Raw genomic sequence first — 20,470 nt, 5'->3', positions numbered from 1 at the left:
TTGCTTAAACCTGGCGTTTCTCGATACTCTTTTATGGTACCCTAGGGCTCGCTCCCACAACCCGTCTGCCATCGGGGCCCCCATCTCCGTTTCCCATTCCAGTCTCAAGTGCACTAAATCGCTCCCAACCTTCGTCATCAACATCTCGTACAACCTAGAGACCTCATGCCCGCCCTCGGATGTGTCATATAGTATCTCCACCGTGGCGTCCGGTTCATCGGCCCGGGTAGTTTCGGGCCACCTATTCCGGATCTCCTGCACTATCCTGTGATATGTCATATATTGACCCCTGTGCAATCCCGACCCTGCCTCTAATTCTTCGAACTCCAAAATGGTCCCATCCTGCCAAATATCTCCCATGGTGACCAACCCCACTGACTCCCAGTATATCCGGATGATTACTCTGAGCTGTCCATCTCCCTTCGCCAGTGCAACCAATGGGAACTGCGACACACACGGCAAAGGGTTACCCATCATCCGGCAGGCCCGTTTCCACATGTTCCATCCCAAAGCTAGCATTCTAGGCCGCTCCTTCATGCATGCATTAGTCACCCAGATCACCTCTCGCAGATAAAACGGGGAGCAATCCCTCCCAAACAGCCTGTGTTCAGGGGTCTCGTCGTCAGAGAGCCACCTGGACACATATTGTAGCTGCGCTGCCACATAATAGGCCTCAAAGTTCGGCAGTTTGACTCCGCCCTTCTCGTAGAAGTTCTGCAGCTTCCACAGTGCAACTCTGTTGCGCGTGCCGTGCCACAGGAACTCTCTGCAAATACTATGTAGCCTCACAAAAAACTTCCCAGGAATCATGTAAGGGATGTTGTTAAAATAATGCAGAAGCCTGGGCAGTACCACCATTTTAAGCATAGCTCCCCGACCCATCATCGCCAGTGGCAATCTTTCCCAGAACCTCATGCATTTCTCGATCTTCCCCACAGCAAGTTCAGTGTTATACTTGTGCTCTTCCACAGTCGTGTGATACACGTCAATTCCCAAGTATCTAAAGGATCTCGTTGCCCACGGGATCTGCAACACTGGCAACCTGTCTACCGGAGTCCCCACATAGCCCCCTAGCGGAAATAGAATGGATTTCTGGGGGTTTACCGCTATGCCGGACAACCAGGCATACCTCCCCATCACCTCTAAGACAAACTGCAAATTTTCTTCTGGGTATCTTAGGTATAGCAGCATATCATCTGCATACAGGGATATAAGGTGACACTCTCCTCTTACATCGATGCCGACCAGGTCATATTGCTGCCGGAGGTAAATCGCTAAGGGTTCTAGGGCCAGGATGTACAACATTGGGGACCAGGGGCACCCCTGCCTAGTGCCTCTGCGCAACTGCCATCTCTCTGACACCACTGCACCCGTGCGGACCCTGGCTAGTGGGGCACTGTATAACATCTCGGCCCACCTAACGTAACCTGGTCCCATCCCGTACCATCTCAGAGCCGCCAGCAACCAAGGCCACCGAACAGAGTCGAACGCTTTAACCGCGTCCAATGCCACTATTGCCATTTCGCCGTCATCATTACAACCCCACTCGACCACCCTGTGGAGGCGTCTGTGGTTGTGAGTAATGTTCCTATTAGGGACATAGCCCGTCTGGTCAGGGTGGATCAACTTGCTGATCACTCTACGCATTCTAGTAGCCAGGACAGCTGTCAGGATCTTGCTATCTTGGTTCAGCATCGACAGGGGCCTGTAGGAGCCACAATCATGTCCCGGTTTATTTGGCTTGGGGAGCGGTATTATAATCGCCTCCCTAAGTGACTCCGGCAACCGTCCCATCTCGTACGCTTCGTTGAGCATTTCCAGCATGGGCGGGAGCACTTCCTCCGCATACACTTTATAAAATTCACTGGGGAACCCATCTGCCCCTGGGGCCTTGCTAGTGGGCAACTGTCTCACAATCTCCTTCAGCTCTTCCAGGGTGATCGGAGCATCCAGCTCCTCTCGCTCCTCATCGCTGACCTTAGGCAAGCCTATATCTTCCAGCACTTCGTCTATTTCCTCCTGGCTGCCCCCTTCGCAGTCTTCGTATAAGACCTTATAGTATTCCACGAATGCCCTGTTCACGCCTTCTTGGGTGTCTACCTCCTCCCCCCTTTCATTGGTTACCAATCTGATCGGGGATCGTGGGGTCTCACTCTTGTACAGCCAAGCTAAGAGTCGGCCCGTTTTATCTCCCCCCGCATGCACTCTCTCGATATACTTTCTATAGTTCAAATTACAGAGCCTATCCCAATGTTCCGCACACTCCTGTTGCAATTTGGAGACCGCCTCCACATCTGTCCCACCACCTTTCAACTCCTCTTCCAGCTCAGTCTCAGCTCTATGCAGATCCGCCAGGACTCCCCCCATCTGTCCCTTAGACTTCGCAATGGCGATCCCCCGCATTACGACCTTAAAGGCCTCCCATAAGGTGCCAGCCGACTTAACGCTCCCTTTATTCACCTCAAAATAAGCAGATATCTCCTCCCTCATATCCTCTTTGAAGGCAGGGTCCTTGAGCGCCTCCGCCCTGAGGCGCCATGTTGGTATACGCGCTCGTGGGGAATACAGCTGCCATCGCATGACCAGGGGCGAGTGGTCAGAGAGGACTCTTGCCCTGTAGTCTATATGTTCGCACTCCGCGACTATGTCTGGCGTAGCGAAAAAGTAATCAAGCCTCGTGTGCAGTAGATGCGGAGCCGAATAGTGTGAGTATTGCCTCACGCCCGGGTGTTTCGCTCTCCACACATCTACCAGGCCAAAATCCGCCAGCAGCGTCTGCAATACCTTAGCCGCCGGGCTGGGCTTAGCCATCTTGTCATCCGACCTATCCTCCCTGGGATTCAACACACAATTAAAGTCGCCACCCCATATCACCGTTCCCCCCATCCCGACACTGAGCTTGGTGCACAGCGTCCTAAAAAATGTCGCCGTTTCCTGGTTAGGCGCGTATGTGTTTACAATGCACACTACTTTGTTCTCTACCAGCCCCCTCACCATAACCAACCTCCCATCCTCCTCTACAACCTCCTCAATTAGCTTAAATGGGACGTGTGGCGCCACCCACACCAGCACTCCTCTGGCATAGGCGGAGTACGTTGATCCTACCACTGTTCCTTTCCACTTCCTCCCTACCAGCTCCAGTTTCTCTCGCTTTAGATGTGTCTCCTGTAGCAGGGCTACGTCTATCTTCTGCCTCTTAAGATACAACATGAATTTATTTCGCTTAAGATAACTGTTAAGCCCTCTAACGTTCCACGTTAATATCCTGAGGTCTCCCATGGCCTATCAGTAGTTTCCTCCCCCCGTCCGAGGCAATCCCTCCCCACTTTGCGAACACCCAATCCCGGTTTCACCCCCAGGCTCATACAAAAACTAAAACACCCCCCCAAACCCCTACCCCAAACAACTGCCCAGCTCCATCCCTGGATCTCAGGCATCCCTGTGTTCGGTCCTCCTTGGAAACCCAAATAGAGAACCCGACAGGGTGTCACCCCACTAACAGTGACTAAACTAAACACAAAAAAGGGGGTGTAAAGAGCGGCTTCAGGAGGCTCCTCTACTTCGCAACCATGTCCGTGCTTACGGACCACGTTTCATAACCATTGACGCGCGCATGTTCTCCAGCGAGTTCAGTGACTATATTCAAGTCTCAATGTTCGTGACCCGACCGGGCCTACAGCTTTACTTATCTCGTCTTTTATTTTCCAACGGCCGTCTGAACATCTGACTCCTGAGGGCAGTTTTGTGCATCCAACCAATCCATAGCATCCTCCGGGGTGACAAAGAACAGCAGCTTGCCCTGAAAGAAGACCTTCAGTTTGGCCGGATAGAGCAACATGTATTTAAGCCCCGCTTCCCGCAATCTCCTCTTCACCGATCCAAAGTTCATACGACTGCGCTGTACCTGCAGGGTGTAATCGGGATAGGCAGTTATATTCGCCGCTCCTCGTTGTATTGTGCCTCCCTTGCGGAAGTGTTCAAGGATCCTTTCTCGGTCCCGATAATTAAGGATCTTGGCTATCACTGGCCTGGGCGGGTTTCCCGGCGGCGGCTTCCTAGTTAAGGCCCTGTGCGCTCTCTCAACCGCAAAACCCTGCGACAGAGTGCCTCCCGTGATCTCCTGCAGTAACATGTTTTCGATAAATTCCGTTGGATTATGGCCCTCGGTTCCCTCCGGTAGGCCCACAATACGAATGTTGTTCCTCCGGGCGCGTCCTTCTGCCTCCTCCGCCCTACTCTCCAAATTGCCCACGCGTTGCACCAGGGCATAGAGTTCACGCTTATGCACAGCGCAGTCCGCCGCGGTAGGGCCCATTTCTTTCTCTAAAGTCTCCGTGCGCTCAGCCAGAGTACGCACGTCCTGCCTTAGGAGGTTCACGTCCTCCTGTACTGCCCCAACCTGGAGTTCCATTGCGGTCTTCAGTTCAGCCACAGCGAGCTGGAGCTTGGTCTCCCAGGTCGCTTTCAGGTCTGCGATGGCAGCGAGGACTTCATGGTTCGCACCCCCGGCGGCCATTTCCTTGGCTTGCGTTTTATCTTTGCTTTTGGCTCCGTCTGGGCCGGGAGGCGTCTTAGCGTATTCGTCGAGCGTGGGCTGTTTGGTCTTCGTTCTCAGGGGCTTGTTTGACATGTCTCCCGTCCTACTATCCCTGCTCGGATCCAGGGCAGGGTGTCACAGTGCGCTCTTCGGGTGCCCCATCATTATCGCCACATCTCTGACACAAAGTTCCTTTGTCCTCCGGCTCCCCCGGCCATCTGGCTAAGCCAGGTCGCGTCTCGCCCTTTGAAGCGCACTTTGGGCCATGAAGGGCCCGGGGCTCAGTTCCAGGTCACACCGCACACTCCGGTTACAAAGTATCTTCGGCCAGGCCCTGCTCCCTTCCCAGGTCCGCGCCGTCGGCCTCGCAGGACTGGGTGTCTTTAATGACCACGATGCACCCGGGTCATGCACCTTCCCCACCACCACGCTCCAGTGCAACCGTCAGGCGCCCAGATCAATCACTCCTTTGTTCCTTCGTTAGGCGGCGGCGGCGGCCATTTTCTCGTTCATCGCACTCTCGCCTCCAGATCTTCTTTTAGCTTCTTGTTGCGCTCTCACAGTGCAGGCCCGTATCGAAACGTGTCCACACGTTCACCTGAGATTCATGTACGCAGTCATATCAGTCTCAGCCAAATTACATCGGTCCTTGCACGGTTTTCCGTCGGATAATGTACGGATCTTCGGGAGCCCCCGTACAGACACGTCCTTTCACATGGCTTCCTAGCCACGCCCCAGCCCTGAAAATCAACCTTCCTTCCAGTTTAAGGTGGTATTCCACACTGGAAGGAAACACTCTGAAATTCTTTACCAATCCACAATCAGACACTCCCACTCCTATAGTCCAGAAAGATGTGAAATCAGCTCAGAGCCTGGCTGATATTCAGCAAATTGGAGAGCAGGTGTTCATCCCTGTTCAGTTAAATGATGGGAAGGACTCTGTTCTCGCCCGAGTGTGTGTGAACAACGGTAAGAGCTTCATCAGCGAAGCCATGTTCCGCCAATTCCCAAAAGATCCAGCCATTCCCACATTCAAACTGATAGACAAATGGGAAGTGGACTTGGAAGCACCCAATTCCAAAAATCTCCTGCCAAGCAGGTGTATGCTCAAAATCTCCATTGGCAACAAGAGCATAGTCCATAATTGTTGGGTCGTGCGAGACTTCACTGCCGCCTTTTACTTTTTTTTTTTTTTTAAACTTTTATTTTTGCTGGCAGTGGTGGTTGACATACACACACAACAGATCGAGAGTATGGTCTTTAAACATGACAAGGTACATTACACTGGGATGTTCACACACAGTAGCATACATTTGCAGATAAAGATCAGCTAGGTGCCATATTGGGGAGCACAATGTACAGAAATGGGGTCTAGGGCGAGCTATCCGCCAAAGAGGTAGCATCGAGGGCGTTGAGATAGCTGTTGAAGGCAGTCCAAATGTTTTTGGGCCGGGACCGGCCTGGGAGGGTAATAATGTAGTCCTCCTCGCAATTACGGGACCAGGTCACCAAGTTCAGCCATTTCTGGAAAGTGGGGGGTGCCGAGCAGTTCCAGTTTTGAAGAATACATTTTTTAGCAATTACACAGCATACATTTAACAGCCTGGCCTCTCCTCTGGCGCCCTCAGCATCCCACTGACCAAACAACGCCCCCATCGGGTCAGGCTCAAGCACCGCATCACAGAGTGCGGACATGGTCTTAAGAATCTCATCCCAGAATGGGGCCAGGTTGGGGCAATCCCAGAACATGTGGAGATGACCGGCATCTTCCGCCCCACAACGGGGGCAGAGTCGGGTGTCGGAGTGGGCGAATTTGGAAAGTCTGCGTGGGGTATAGTATAGCCTATTCAGTAGCTTGTACTGCATAGTGCGATGTCGAAAATTAAGGGAGACCCTACTGGTGTGGGAGCACATTTTACCCCACAGCTGCTCTGAAATAACAACCCCCAGTTCAGAGGCCCAGTCCTCTCTCGCCCTGGGGGGCGGTGTTGCTGAAGCAGTGAGCAGGAGTTTGTACAATGATGAGACCACTCCCCGCGCCCCCCCGGAGTTGGCAATGTAGGAGATGGCAGGGTGGTCTGGGGGTTCGCTGGGGAAGGTGGGCCAAGCCGCCCGGAACGCTGCGCGGAGTCGGTAATACTGAAGTAGCTCAAGTGGCGAGCCCGAGTGGGCTGGTTTCCACGTCTGTGGCGTTATGAATACCCCATCCGGGTAGAAGTCAGTAAGGGCCAGATAACCCAGGTCCCGCCAGTGCCGTGCCAGGGCTGAGTCATTCGTGGGTTCCAAACTGGGGACCCGCCATGCGGGGAGCCATTTGTAGTAAGGGTGAGTCTCGGGGGCAGCAGCGAATATCCGCCTCCAGGCAAACAAGGTGGTCTGGACGGGGTCTATGGGAGAGTCAGGCTCATATTTCCGGTGTAGAAGTAAGGACATAATGTTAGCACCGGAGGCAGCAATGATTTCAAGCCTGACATGCGGGCGGGAAGGAGGACCAGGATACCAGTATGTGGCAAATTGTGCCTGCGCCGCAGTCCAATAACTCATCAAGTCAGGGGCCGTGAACCCGCCCCTATCATAGGGAAGGGTCATAGCACCCCACTTTTTCCGCACCGTGCCGGAATGCCACAAGAATTGGGCACACAGCTTGTGCAGATCAGTGAAGTAACTATTTCCAGGCCAGATGGGAACATTTGTAAACGTGTACAGGAACTTAGGGAGCAGTATCATCTTGACCAGCGACAGCCGCCCGGCCAATGATAAGGGAAGAGAGCGCCAGCGCTCTAGTTTGGCTTCGGCCAGTGCAGCCAATGTCACATAGTTGTCAGCCAGAAGGGTCTCCCTAGTCAGGGACACATGAACCCCCAGATATTTGATCCCATTGGGAGACCACCTGAGCGGGTATTCAGTGGCTGGGTGAAGTGTGGAGTGTGTGAGGGGGAAAAGTTCGGACTTTGTGTAATTTATAGTGAAGCCTGAAAAAGTCCCGATGCGGGTGATGTCCCGGAGGAGAGGGTCGAGGTAGAGATCTGGGTCCCTGACGAACAGAAGGACATCGTCCGCGTATAGGGAGACCACCTCGGAGGCGCCCCGGAGAGGTATTCCCCCGCGCATGTGCCGTTCCCTGATAAAGTCCGCCATAGGCTCGATGGCAAGGGCGAACAGAATTGGGGAGAATGGGCATCCCTGGCGGGTACCCCGGAAGAGAGGAAACAGTGTAGAAGTTTGAGAGTTGACGCGGACTCTGGCAACCGGGGAGGTGTATAATAATCTAATGTAGGAGATCATCCCAGGACCGACGCCCATGGTCTCCAGAACCAGCCACATGTATCTCCAGGAAACCATGTCAAAAGCCTTCTGGGCATCCAATGTCACCGCCACCGCACTCACGCTCTGGTCTATGCGGGCCATTACGTTAAGCAGCCGTCGAATATTGTGTGATGTGGACCTGCCAGGGACAAAACCGGACTGGTCCTCATGAACCATATAAGGCATGACCGGGAGAAAGCGATTAGCAATCACCTTGGCGAAGATCTTCGTATCTAGGTTCATGAGTGAGAGGGGGCGATACGAACCACATTCATCGGGCGGCTTGCCAGGCTTAAGGAGAACCGTGATAACAGCTTCACGTAGGGATGGGGGAAGAGAGCCCAGGCGCAGGGATTCATTCCAGACCTCAAGCAATTCGGGGCCCAATATGGCCACGTGCTCCTGAAAGAATTCGGCCGTAAGCCCGTCGGGGCCCGGTGCTTTACCCTTCGGAAGGCTGGAAATGGCCTCCACTATTTCGTCCAGGGTGAAGGGGGAGTCTAGCTGTTCCCTTGTAGCATGGGAGACGACAGTGGTGGGGATCTGGGCAAGGAGCTCGCGCATCTGCGATTCGCTATGTTCGGGAGGCTGCGAGTACAGTTCGGAGTAAAAGTCTGTGAAGGTCTCTAAAATATGTTGGTCTGACCACTGGGTCGACCCATTGCTACCTCTGACGCAGGTGATTTGGGCTGGCCCCCACTCCCCCCTGGCCAAGGCGGCCAGAGTTTTGCCAGGTCTGTCCCCCTCACCGTATTTCCGCGCCGCCTGAGGTCGGCTAAAGTACTGCACCTCCCTGACGGCCTGCTCGTTGAACAGCTTGAGTTCCTCACTTATCTGGGAAAGGATAACAGGGTCAACAGAGGTGGGGTGGGCCCGCTCAAGATCTCGCAGTTTGGCTTCAGATCGCGACAGGGAGGCCCTAATGGACTTGAGAACCCCGGACTCCCTAGAGATGGCTGCCCCCCGAATGAAAACCTTGAAGGCGTCCCAGCGGACCCCCCGGGTGGTGTCCTGTGGCGAGTTGAATTCAAAGTAGGACCGAATATCCGACAGAATGTCTGCCTTGAAAACGATGTCCTGCAGGGCGGCCGATTTAAAGCGCCAAGTATTCATGGTGGGGGCTAGGATGCCCATGTTAACGATCAGTATGACCGGTGAATGATCAGACAGAGTACGTGCAAGTATACGAATATCTGAAACCCCACCAATCAGTTGGGCCGACAGTAGGATCAGATCAATTCTAGAAGAGCTATCATGTACCGATGAATAATATGTGTATTCCCGCGTTAGCGGATGGAGAGCTCTCCAACTGTCCAGGATATCCAGTGACTTGCAGTGTGTCAAGAGCCTGCGCGCTGCACTCGCTAAGGGTCTGGGGGTAGAGCCAGTCCTGTCCACGGCAGGGTCTAAAATAAAATTCATGTCACCACCCCAGATGATCTGTACACCCACGTATCCCAGGAGTATGGACACCACCTGATCAATAAACTCAGGGGAGTCTACATTGGGGCCATAAGTGTTCACGAGTAGGTAATCTCTGTTGGCGATGGCGCAATGCAGGATGATGTACCTCCCCCCCGGGTCAATATAGCTTCTGTGAAGAGAGAATTTAAGAGACTTGTGAATTAGTGTCAGCACTCCACGGGCCCTTGTAGAGTAGGTCGTGAAGTACCTGAGGGGACCCCATGTGGGCGCAATGCTTCTGGCCAACGGGCCAGTGGAGTGTGTTTCCTGCAGGAGTAACACCTTGCAGTGGTGCCTATTAGCGTAAGCCATGATCCTGCGACCCTTGGTGCAATTGCTGAGGCCACGAACATTCCATGTCATTATCGTCACAGCCATACTAGTACCCCAATCAATAAAATCCCATTGCGGAGAAACCAGAGATAGTGATCCAACGTCAGAGGACGCCAGGTCCCACCTCCCCCAGTACCGGACCCCAGTGCAATGGTCACCGGATCTCCCAATGACAGAGTGCCCATGACTGAAGCGGACAGATATATCTCAATAAGCTTAGTGAACATCCCACCACAGATGCTGAAATGTAGAAACAGAATGATGTACAATTAGAGCATTGCGATCCGGTGCGCGACCAGCTGTCAGACCGCCACTGCCATTTTCGAGAACATGTCCCCAATCCCCACCCCAACCGCGCCCCACCCTCACTGCCCACCCCCAACTTGCAGTGTGAAACCCCCACCCCTCCCCGCAGGTATCTCCAGCTAACCCGACACTCCCCATAACATGGAGGTCGGGGGGCGACATCCAACAGGGATGACACCCTTCCCGTGCCCAACAGGGGCACCAAAGCAGCGGGAACCAAAAAACCAATAACATTGCAAATGCAGCGAGGTGTGCTGTGGCCGTGTGGGCGGCTTTAAGGACAAATATGCATGACAGCAACGCCGTCAGTGACAGGTTCTGCAGTACCCGGATCAGAAGACAGGCCACCATAGCCAGCCGAGCACCTCGCCCGGCTGGGCACACAGGGGGCCTGAGACCATAGGACTGTTGTGAATTGTTACAATGACCACGTTCCGATTGAAGAGTACCATGGACAAGATAGAGAAGGCCAGTTAGTGTGTGGCATCGGCTCAGACATCCTCAGCCTGAGCTCCCGCCGGGTTGGGAAGCGGCAGATGCGCCTCGATGAATTTCACCGCCTCCTCTGGTACAGTGAAAAAGTACAATTTCCCATTATGTGTGATTTTGAGACGGGCTGGAAACAGGATAGCATAGGGGACATTCCGTTCTCTGAGTAGTTTCTTGACTCCAATGAATTGACGCCTCTCTTGCTGGACCGCTACAGAGAAGTCCGGGAAGATTCTCACTGTGTGTGACTCGAATCGCAGGTCTCCCTTCTCTCGGGCCAGGCGGAGAATAAGATCTCTGTCTCTATAATTGAGAATCCTGGCTATGATGGGTCTAGGAATGTCCCCTGGCGTGGGTCTGGGTGACAGAGCCCGATGAGCGCGCTCGACGGTGAAGTATGGGGACATGGCGGGGTCACCCAGGAGGGACCTCAATAATGATTCGACCGCGTCTTCCATGCGACCCTTTAAAGCGTTTTCTGGCACTCCGATAATACGCAGATTGTTCCTGCGGGAGCGCGACTCGAGGTCCTCACACTTTGCTTTCACATTCCGCATATCTTGGGACAGTGATGCCACAGTATCTTGTAGCGCATGTATAGCATCCTCATTAGTTGATATACGGTTTTCGGTGTCCGTGATCCTGGTCCCCGCCTGATCCACCCGTGTCTTTAAAGAGGCAATATTGGCATTGATGTCGTCAAGCTTCTCGTGAAAGGAAGCAAAGTTTTTGGCCATAACTTCCATGATCGTGGTCAGGTCAGGGGCCGCAGGAGAGGGGCAAACGTTGTTCTCCAGCTCCTCAGTAATAGGTAAGTCCCGGTCAGCCTCCTCCCTCTGGACAGCCCTGGCGAATCTATCCATGGCACCCCCCCTGGAGGATCCCTTGATCTTGCTAGGCATCGTCGGTTGGTGTGCGGGGGGGGAGTAGGCGGTGGTCCCAATATCAGAGAGAAGAGTGCGGGGGCAATACCAGGGGGGAGAACCCCAGCTGTGGAGGCCTCTCAGGTGAAGGAGAACAGGGCCCAGCGGGGCTGATTGGGGTGTGCTGGTGTTGGGCAGCACCCAGGGCCCACAGTGTGGAGAGGTCCGGGCCGCAGAGGCAGGCGACCCGGGAAGCGAATCTGGGGGGGGGGGCGCCACTAAGCCAGTCTCAAGCGGGGACGTGGTGGGGGACGTCAATGCCGATCCGCAGGCCGCGGTGTGCTGACGGGTCCCCCAGCGGGCCGCAGTCCGCCCGGGGGGCCGGGCGGGGATGTAGGGGCCACCGGCAGCCGCCCCTTACCTTCCGGGGGCGCACCCCCCCGATCCCCCAGCAAGGGACCACAGCCGAAGCCCTCTCACGGCCGGCGGAGGCCGGGACGCGTCCGCGTCGTCAGCAGCCACGGGCCCCCAGTCAGGCCGCTCCCGGGGGGTGTCAGGCCCAGGACGCCTGGAGGCCGCCGCGACTCCGATCGGGCCGCAGTCCGCCCGATCGAGCGCCCAGGAGAGGTGCTAGGCCCTGAGAAGGGGGAGGGCCTCGGGCCGGCGCCGCGCACACCGCGGGGGAGAGAGCCAGTCTCAAGTGGGGACCCGGTGGGGGACGTCGCTGCCAATCCGCAGGCCGCGGTGTGCTGACGGGTCCCCCAGCGGGCCGCAGTCCGCCCGGGGGGGCCGGGCGGGGATGTAGGGCCCACCGGCAGCCGTCTCTTACCTTCCGGGGGCGCTCCTCCCCGGTCCTCCAGCAAGGGACCACAGCCGAAGCCCTCTCACGGCCGGCGGAGGGCCGGGACGCGTCCGCGTCGCCACCGGCCACGGCCCCCAGTCAGGCCGCTCCCGGGGGGTGTCAGACCCAGGACGCCTGGAGGCCGCCGAGATTCCGATCGGGCCGCAGTCCGCCCGATCGAGCGCTCAGGAGGGGTGCCAGGCCCCGAGAAGGGGGAGGGCCTCGGGCCGGCGCCGCGCACACCGCGGAGGAGAGAGCCGGAGTCAGGCCGCCCAGTCCAGGACCCCGATCTGGGTCGCCCGGGGTCGTAGAGGAGCCGGAATTTCGCTCGGCAGAGGCGCTGAAGTGTGGGGCAAAAGTGATGAAGAGATAAGCGTGTAACGCACAGTGTGGCCGCAGATATAGACGGATATCGCCCAGTCCCACACGGAGCTCAGGAGCTAGGCAGCCATCTTGGGCTGCTCCACAGCGCCACCCCCACTGCCGCCTTTTACTTAGGCAGTGACATTCTCAATCGCTTTGCCATTAATTTGGACCTAATAAACTTCAAAGCTTGGTCCCGATTAGCGGATAATCCCATGGGCTTTGATGTTTCAGAAAAAGCATTTAGGTCAGCTCAATTGCTACCTTATGCAGCTGAAATTCAGAATAAAGAGGAAGTCACCATCCCAGAAAGGATCCGACAATTCTCCCTGGAAGTGAAAGTTAAAAGAGGACAAAAATTGAAAAACCCTGATGCTTATATTCATCTAAATGCTTCTCTCCAACAGCAAGGGTTGGGGGTAAACCCAACACCATTAGTCAACATAGAACATGACACCATTCCAATAGAGGTGGATAACAGTGACTTAAAGAGTATTACTCTAGCCGCAGGCACCATTATTGGAATAGCGGTTGATGACCGACATTTCTCCATTGATTTAGGAAATGAACTGTTAGGACCAATCCCCAAGGACTGTTTTGACAGTGACAGTGAGGACAATACAACACCAGACAAGATTTTCACCCGGCATGGGGGGACACTTCTTGCCCTTATGGTAAGGAAGATGTGACTTGTGACTTCAGAGGGGATGAGGTGATTTTCCAGGTCCATGAGGGCTGCCTTTGCCACCTGAAGCCTCGGGTCCAAATCAGCACTCTGACCAGGGATTTCTCCACCCAGCTGGAGGAGGCCGCTGAGATAGCAAAACCAGAAGTCTTTCCAGGCTTCAGGCAGATGGTGGAAGAGAGAGTCAACCTAGCTGATGCCTGTGACACTCTGGAACAGAAGCAAAAAGTTGAAACAAGTTTTCTTGGATTTCCAAGATCTCTTTGCGGTAGACTCATATGACTGTGGTCGCACCAACATCCACACAACAACAATTCCCACGGACCCTGGAATGACTTCATTGTTTGTGAAGCAATATCGTTTGCCTCTCGCATCCATGGAGTCCCTTACTGAAATAATTAAGAACCTTGAGCCCCGGGGAATAATCCGTCCAGTCCACAGCACTTTCAATAATCCGGTGCTGGGAATATTAAAGCCAAACGGCCAGTGGAGGCTTTGCGCCGACCTTAGGGAGCTCAACAAATGGGTCCATACTTCCCGATGGCCTCTGCCCTACATTGACCAAGGGCTGGCCCAGATTCAGGGGTCACAGGTATTCACTGCGATTGACCTGACCAATGGATACTGGACCGTGCCCGTCAGTAGGGAGAACCAATACAAACTGGCTTTTACCTTTGTGGGCCAGCAGTACACATGGACCCGGACCCCCTTCGGATACCTCAACTGCGGCAATGAATTCAACATTTTCCTACATAAGGCCATGCCCGACATGGGTGCGAGGGGCAACCTGGCTTATGTAGATGATGTCCTCATCAAAAGTTCATCTGTGGAGGAACACGTAGCGGAGATCTGTTATGTTCTGACGCAGTTGAGGGCCGCCGGAGCAAAACATTCCTTTCAGAAAGCACAGTGGTGTAGAACCCGTTTTAATTTCTTGGGGCATGAGATTACTCCTCAGGGTCTCTGTCCCCAAGAAAAGAAAGTGGAAGCACTCCAGAAACTGAAGGATCCCACAACTCTGCGGGAACTAAGGAGCCTCCTTGGACTGACTAATTACAGCAGAAAGTTCATTGAGGGCTACGCAGAGATCACCAGACCCCTGATTCATCTTCTGAAGGGGGGGTCAAGTGGGAATGGGGTCCAGAACAATCCGAGGCAGTAAGACAACTCAAGAGAAGCCTCTCACAAGTGCCTTGCCTAGCTTACCCTGTCAGAAACAAGGAGTTTTTCCTGGAGACAGGGTTCTCTAATACGTGCTTGACGGCAGTATTATACCAAAAGCATGACAAGGTCAATAAAGTAATCTCCTATGCGAGCAAAACTTTATCCTCTGTGGAGGAAAAATTCAATGATTGTGAGAAGGCACTCCTGGCAATGGTGTGGGCATTGAAGAATTACCGCCCGTTTATCCAGGGGGAACACATCATAGTGGAGACTCCACACCAGCCTCTGCAATATCTCCAAAGTGACAGAATCCGGGCCGGAAATGTGAGTAATTCCTGAATTACTTCCTGGATTCTGTCAATGCAAAGCTTTCCTGTGGAGGTCAGATATGGCCAAAACAAGAAGAGTCCCCTGGCGCAAGGTCTGGCTGACTTGCATGATTGTGCCAGAGAAAACTGTCTCGAGGACGAAAGTCTAAAAATCAAGGACAACATGGAGGCATACCTTAATTCCCTCCACAAAGTCTTTTAAGAAGACAAGTGTGAGGGAATGCCCACTGTCTATGTGGATGGATGCTCTTACCATGTTGAGAACACCGGGGAAAAAGAACTGGTGGCCGGCGTAGGAAACGCATAGGTGAATGAGTCCCCAGAACCCTCCACTGGATACAAAATTGGTCCCCGAAGTAGTCAGGTTGCAGAATTGATGGCTGTGCATCAAGCCATCCTCACTGCTGTCCAACATAAACTCCATGAATCATCATAATCACAGATTCGGATTATGTACGGAACAGGTGCATGGAGCACCTGGTAAATTGGGAAACCAGAGGCATGTTATGTGCTAATAACAAACCCCTAAAACATGGGAAGTTAATCCAAAATATTGATGACCTGGTCACCTCGAATGGGATGACCATCTACTGGAAAAAGATCAAGGGTCATTCCAAAGTAGAGGGACCATACAAAACTGGAAATGACTTAGCTGATCAGCTGGCCAAAACCGGGGCCATCCAAGGGGATCTAATATAGATTGAGTCCCTGTTGGGGGAAATCCAGGTCACTGCTATCACTAGGTCCCAGACAAATGCTCACAATGATCTTTCAACTGCACAATGGAGTAAGGAGACCCCTGATGCTGATTTAATTACAGCTCAGAAGGGGGATCCAATAATTGGTAAGTTTTACCAACACATTGAGGACCCTGAGAACTTTCCCCTGACGGATACAGATTACATTGGGAAAGAGGACCTAAGAGTGTTGATGAAATGTCCAAAAAGGTTCCGGATCCAAGACGGTTTGTTGGTAAGGAAATCCCAAGCTGGCCATGATCAGTGGGTGGTCCCTACCTCATTCTGAAGCCTGATGTTAAGTCACGCCCATGATGCGGCCACAGCCGGTCATAGGGGGTTTCACACAACACTGGAAATCTTAAGAAAGGTTGCATACTGGCCACACATGGGGCAGGACCTCGACCAATACTTGAAGGGTGTCTTGTGTGTGCACAATTTCAGCCATCATCCCTCACACACCGTGGACCTCTCCAAAAGAGGGGGATGACACTGCCATGGTCAGATTTGCAAATTGACTTCGTAGGCCCTTTAATTCACTCGTCTAGAGGAAACAAGTACATGTTGACCGTCAAATGCTTGTTTACCAAGTGGGTGGAATGTCTCCCGGCCCCAAACTGCAAGGCAGAAACAGCAGCTGCCCTGATGATTAACCACATATTTTCCCGTTTTGGTCTACCTCAAAGGATTGAGTCAGACAGAGGTAGCCATTTCACCAGCGAGGTAATGACAAAGATGTGGGAGATACTGGGGGTTAAAAGGAAGCTACACATTGCATACCGGCCAGCTTCTTCTGGAGAAGTAGAGAGATACAACCGAACCATTGTGAGCATCTTAAAAAAGTTTGTGGCAGATTCTGGGCCAAGTTGGGATATCCGATTACCTCTGGTCCTAATGGCCATCAGATCTACCCCTTCATCTGCAACTAAAATGTCACCATTTGAGTTGATGACCGGACGCAAGATGGTGCTTCCCCAGCATTTGCTCTACAGGACCCAAGACCAGACACTGATAAATGCCTCCACAACTCATGAGTATGTGGAGAATTTAAGGAAACACCTTCAACACGCTTTTGCCTATGCTCAACGGAATCTAGAAAGATCAGCTGAGAGCATGAAAACCCACTACGACCTGAAAACCACCAGGAAAGTATATGAGGTGGGAGACCGGGTCTATCTATACAATTTCCACAGGAACCAGGCCAAACAGCGAAAAGTTTTGCCTACATGGAAGGGACCGTTTGAAATTATAGACAAAATCTCCCCAGTAGCGTATAAGATCCGCATCCCCAAAGGTAGTCTGGCGGAAGGGGAAGACAAGTGGGTACATATAAATCAGCTAAAGTGTTGCCATCCTAGGCACACTCTGCAACAACTGGAGGAATCCTCTGGAATCCCAGAGGGGACCGCTCCAGATTAATCCAGTTCCAACCTAAAATATCCCACAGATAGTCTCTGAAATATTATGATTCTTGTAAAAATGCTTCCTGTTATATCTTGTTTTTTAAAACAAGACTGAAAAATGTAACCGGATGTATAAAATGTATGTGTTTGCCACACCATTAATAGTGGTGGAGAAATGTCTACGAATAGGTATTGCCGCTTTTGCTTTATCATCCTAGGAGAGATGAAACCACGGAGACTGACCAAGGAGATTGACCCGGAGACCGAGAGCAAAGATCTGAGGGACCTGGGGTACCGCCAATATTCCAATCAGTACAGGCGAGGAGAACCGATCGATCCAACCGGATGGAAGAAAAGATGCTGAACTGTGCCATCTACGGAATTGGAAGAAGATGAGGCGAACATCCCAGATCTTGCGAGTTCCATCAGTGAAAGATCAGAATGGCCATCGCAAGAGGGGGGGCTTGTGGGATGTTTTTACCCATGTATCCAAGCCCTACCATAAAACTGTGCATTACTGGCATTGAAAACATCATGATGGCCAGAACTCCCCAGAGAGTGCACAGGGAAAACATGAAAAATAGGCTGCCACCCATTTTGCCTATGTTGTGAGCACAGGAGGGCACTGCCTAAAACCACCATTGGGCTACACACACAGTAGCCTGAAACCATTGGGAATGGCAATGCTGATTGCCAAAAGCAACCCAGAACTATGGGGAATTCATTTTCTTAATGTCAAAAATGGATGCAATACTGGTGCTCACCACTATCAGAAAGCCGGCCTTTTAAAACCACCAGACTTTTGTGCAGAACTGAACAAATGAACCCAAAGCAGGCCAAGGAAAGACTTGCTAAGAGGTGGATACAATGTAAAACTATATTCTGAAATGACTTGAAGGAAGAAATGATTTAATGTATATATAAAAAATAGCTGGGGATGTCAGCAGCTTAAGTGAAAATAGACAGAAAGCCACTAAAATTGAAATGATTAAAATAAATGAGTGACCTACTTTTGAGTGTAACATAGGTTGCAATTGTTTAAATGTCCTAGTTTTGAACTTAGAATCAGCATTCTAACTGCATGTGCAAAAATTGTAAGTTGGATTTGAATGTAGAAAACTGGGAACTTAAGGGACATTTAGCTGAAGCCTGGCTGAAGAGAGTGAATTCTGCCCGGCAACTACCCCCGACAGGAGTGAAACCTGCTCAGCCACTCTTCCCAGGCCTGGCTGCATTCTGCTGCCCCTGCCAAAAGGAGATGACACCTCTCTGATTGAATTAGGGGAGTGGCACCTAGGGACTACAGGAAACTAAACAAAGCACTGTCACTCGCTCAGGCAAATGTTATATTGGGGGGGCGTAAAATGGCTTCCTCTTGGTAAAAACTGGGAGGGGCAGTGCCTGTGAGAGCAAGCTGAGCTTGGGGGAAGTGGATAAACCAGAAATTCCACCATCTGCTTTGGAAAACCACACCCCTTTGAGGCCAGAGCATGATTTTAAAAAGATGGATAATTCACAGTGCGGACTCGTCAAAATTATATAAACAACACCGCCATTCTTGTGATTTTTCTGTGCACATTTTAAGAGGTGTTAGGACCCTGTGGTATGTTCTTGGGGATAGTAGCGGAAAAAAGGTTGTTACTCCAAATATATGCATGTTAAAAATCTGACACTTTATCATCTGAAACCCATATCCCTGGGGCACATTTGTGTAAAATCTGGAAAGGTTTAGAGGTCGTTATCTGGATGAAAAGGGGAAGAATTCTGTCATAAGTGGACACGACATCGTACAAAGACAGGGATCGGATGGTTTGGTGCTACAGAAAATATGTTAACTGGACCTATAATATTAGAAAAATGGTACATAGATAAATATGTATTTGGGTCAGAAATAGATTGTGTGCAATCTGACAAGGGGAGGTTCCTCTGACCATAAAACCTACAGCATCACTCTGACACTCCATTTCTTTCCCCCAATCAAGGGAGAGAGGAAAGCTTGGCCAATGATAAGTGAGAGGGCCAGGCTTAGCTAGGCCAAGGCACACACCCATTTTCAAAACACATAAAAGGAACATTGAAACCCAGGTAGAGACATTCACTTTCCACTTTCTTCCGGGACGCTTTGCCGGGAGACTTCAGACTTCACATCCAGAGATCCAGACTTCAAATCCATCAATCTCCAGAGACCAGAAATTAACTCCAGAATTTGTAGCAGAGAGGCCTGAATCCACAAGCTGAATCCTCTTCAGCAGGCCTCAAAACCAACCAAACTATTCAACAGCCGGGCGAGCTGTTTGAATTCTTTGCCAAGAACTTTTGCAAGAACCTGTAGAAGTATCCAGAAAGCAGTGCTGTATCTGGAACCAGAGAGAACCAGAGACCAGATCGCTGTGAATAATTGCTAGCAGAAGTCCAGCCAATCCTGACCCGATCGGTGACGAAGCCGCATCCCTGTCTAAATTATAGTGTGAGTACCGAGTCAGGACTGTGCCAAAACCAATCTCTTAGTTTAAAATAATCTAATCCAAACTATGTTAGCCTATTAGAACTGCCTCCTAGAATCGTGTCATTCTGTCATTTTTAAAATTGAAAACTGTCATCTGTCATTCTGAGCTTTAAAATTTAAAATCCGAAAAACTACCTTTACTAAATCGGCCGTATCTCCGGAACCGTTTGTTTGAGTTTTAACTGTCATCGTAAAGCTAAGATTCTAAGCTTTCCAACGAGCCTAGAACTGACTTCCTACTCCTTATAGTGCCTCCGTAATTGCGCTCGACGCACGCAACTAAATTTGCCGCGATTTGACATTTTGCTTAATTTCAGCCACGTGTAAAAATATTTGTCCTTGCTTTCCTTGCTGAAATTCGTGTGCAACCTGACAATCATTCATAGAGCATTGGTCAGGTCAAACAAGTTTATTCGGATTAATAAAGAATCCATTTAATGACAAAAACACTGTTATGCACATATAAAATTACAGTTTCATCAAAACTCCTAAATAATTAAAAACCATGACATTCAAAATGGGTAACCTGCAATAAAATCATTGGTCGTGTAGTTTCATGGGTAATGGCCCCATGACAGCACTCACAACATCAGTTAAAAGCACTGAATAAACATTAAATACCAATTGATAAAAAGTGTTATAAATTCATAGTACTAGCTTGCATCACCTTGCAGTTTTAATATGCCCTTTCTGAAGAACATCGCTCTCTTCAAAAACATGAGCAGTGCCCACGCTGTGTAGGGCGTGTCGGCACACAAAAGAAACATGAGAGCTGCCCTGTGCGAACGTATCGCTGTCTTCTTAAGGGCGGGAATCAGGGTCGCTCTACGAATGACGGCTTAGCCTGCACAAAAAAACAGTAGGTGGGATAGATCCTCGAGGTGGTGGCCACAGATCGGGAAACCCGCCGAGTCGGGAAAGCCTTTCCATTTGTAAGTGTTCCCTTGTAGCCGAAGGGAGTCAAACCGTGCCCTCGTAATCAGCCACCTGTCTTTTTTGTGCGGACTCCAGGTCAGGTAGGGTTGTATTCCTGTGAGTCTACTGATACTAGTGTGAAATTGTCCAGATCTGTGGCCATGATTCTTTTCCTCGCTGTAATCCCACCCAATGCTATTTTATATTGCGCCCCCTCTCTCTTGGTAAT

The sequence above is a fragment of the Ambystoma mexicanum genome, chromosome 7q, assembly GCF_040938575.1.
Source record: "Ambystoma mexicanum isolate Mex_15411 chromosome 7q, UKY_AmexF1_1, whole genome shotgun sequence".
Lineage (NCBI taxonomy): Eukaryota > Metazoa > Chordata > Amphibia > Caudata > Ambystomatidae > Ambystoma > Ambystoma mexicanum.
This window is presented reverse-complemented; position numbering follows the sequence as displayed.